The sequence below is a fragment of the Arachis duranensis genome, chromosome 7 (assembly GCF_000817695.3).
Source record: "Arachis duranensis cultivar V14167 chromosome 7, aradu.V14167.gnm2.J7QH, whole genome shotgun sequence".
In the NCBI taxonomy this organism is placed as follows: Eukaryota; Viridiplantae; Streptophyta; class Magnoliopsida; order Fabales; family Fabaceae; genus Arachis; species Arachis duranensis.
The window spans coordinates 31,908,332-31,911,130 of NC_029778.3; positions in this window are offsets into that span (position 1 = coordinate 31,908,332).

A 2,799-nucleotide genomic window follows, 5' to 3' on the forward strand; every position below is an offset into this window, starting at 1 on the left:
GAGGTTCTCAGTATGGTAACAGTTCCCAGTGATGTAGGATATAAGACCCCGGGACGCCAAAGGCTATCCTAAGCTCCATATCCATCACAAGATTTCAAACTTAAGCATTCTAAAACAGATAAGCATAATATACCAACATTGTCTAAATAAACCAGGCAATCTATCTTAGGAGATTTCTATTCTAAACACCGCTGTCCCACAGCCTTCACCAACCTATCCTCCATGTGATCCCATCCCCACTGCCTTCCAAACCTCCTCAATCCCAGTAGAAAGCACATGTAATATACAATGCAAGTAAAGCATAAGTAGAAGCATATAAGATAATTAATCTAGATAGCAAGTAAGCATGTTATTCAATTAGGCAAGCCATTACAAGTAAACAAAGCACACAAGCAGATAGAAAATGCATATAATGAATGCCTGCCCTATTGGCTGTGATATCACAATGTCGGTTCAACTGCCAACCCGACACATCTCCATGGAGACGTCGCCCTTCGGATTTCTCTTATGGGAACCCCCGAGATATAGTGCCTAGATCACTGTCCAGGTACCGACGCCTGCTAGCCCTCTAGATCCGAAGGGATGCAAGCAGGAAACTCTTGCCTTAGACCTCACATCTCAATGTAAGCGGGATTAACGACCGTCCTTACGCCGCTGCCGCTACATCGATAGGCGGGATTAAGCACCGTCCCAGCCGGGTGCATAGCATCTCATATACTCAGTGAATACATTATTTCAGTGGTTTTCAAAAAGTATTTTCAGTATACAGATATCCATCATCTCAATCCGAGTCCCCACTCATCTCAACCATTGTCCATTCACAAGTCAGTTTCCGAACATCAACAAATCATAATATCTCATCTCTTGTATCCAACACCCTTCATGTGACATCAAACCATCCTTCGCCCGCCAGAAACCTAGGCTTCCATTTGCTAATACTCAAAACCAAGCCCAAAAGTCTTAAAATGGTGTTATAGAAGCTTACAACCTTGTTGGAAAGGTAAAATAGTTGAAAAACAAGTAAATTTGAGAAACAGGACGTCTGCAGCCGCACAGGGGTCTGTGCGTGCGCACGCCCAGGAAATTTTAAAATGTGTGCATACGTACAGGTTGCAAAATTTTTAGAATCTGTTCACTCGCACTGCCCGTGCCAGCGTCCCCCAACAGATTGGCCTTCCCAACGTGTGCGTCCGCACAGGCCTGTGCGTCCGCACAATTTGAAGTTTTCCCTTAGATATGTGCACGCACGAGTTGTGCTAGCACAGTAAACAGAGAGCACTTCCCTGCCTATTCGTGTGCACAGGTGTGTGCGTCTGCACAGATCAAAATTTTTGCAGGGTGTGCGCTCGCACAAGGGTGTGCGTCCGCACATATCAGAAATCATGAAATTCTGCAACTTTGCAGAATTTCAGATTTTTAACACCAAATTATAGTTGATCATAACTTCCTCTATAAAATTCCAAATTTTACAATTTTCACAATTTATTACCATACCTATACCAAATCTTACCAAACCATCCAAAGCTCCATTTTTCAACAAAATGTACCTATTGTCTCAAAATACATTAACCTTACCACCTTCTCCTTCTCATTTCGTTACTCTCAATTCCAACACCAACTATATAACACTTATGATCAAATCACCATCAAATTCACCATTTCATAAATCATAACACAACAATTATCATAAGGAATCAACTCCCAACTCATACAATAATTCAACATCATCATATCATTAAACTTCATCACAATTAACACAACATTCATCAATTCATCAACATTTAACACACCAACCATCATTTTAGTTCAACCTATCCTATTGGTCACTAGCCTATGTGTCCATGAATATTACATTCTACATAGAGGAAACTAAAACCATACGTTGGCCGATTCCCTTTATGCACCCAAATTTAAAATGAGCACCAACAAGCTTCCAACCACAATCCAAGCTTTCAAATCCACTCCAATAAGCACAAACAAGTTCCAAGAGCTCCCAAAGCCATAACAATCAAACTATAAACATACAAATCACCTCAAATCAACCTAGGGTTCATGATGAGTGGAAATCAGATTCCAACACAAAACTCACCGGCAAGTGTACTGCGTCACATCAAGTAGTAATTACTCACAAGAGTGAGGTCGATCCCACAGGGATTGATTGATTGAGCTATTTTAGTTAGGTGATGAATTTAGTTAAGCGAATAGTTGATGATTTGAGTGAATTGTGATCAACAGAAGCTAAATTGCATGAAAGTAAAAGGGAAAAGGAGAACTGATAGTAAATTAAAGAGCAGAAGAAGTAAAAGAGCTGAATATTAAAGTGCAAGTAATTTAAATGACTAAAACTTAGTGGTGCGCGAAATTGTGAACTATACTTTTTCACAACTCTCATAATCCCCGGTAATGGCTCCAAAAATGTGGTAGCTCAATACCATGGCATTACACAACTTCGCACAACTAACCAGCAAGTGCACTGGGTCGTCCAAGTAATAAACCTTACGTGAGTAAGGGTCGATCCCACGGAGATTGTTAGTATTGAAGCAAGCTATGGTCATCTTGTAAATCTTAGTCAGGCAAACTCAAATGGTAATGGTGATGAACGAAAATAACACAAAGGTAAAGATAGAGATACTTATGTAATTCATTGGTAGGAACTTCAGATAAGCGCATGAAGATGCCTTCCCTTCCGTCTATCTGCTTTCCTACTGTCTTCATCCAATCCTTCTTACTCCTTTCCATGGCAAGCTTAAGCAAGGGTTTCACCGTTGTCAGTGGCTACCTCCCATCCTCTCAGTGAAA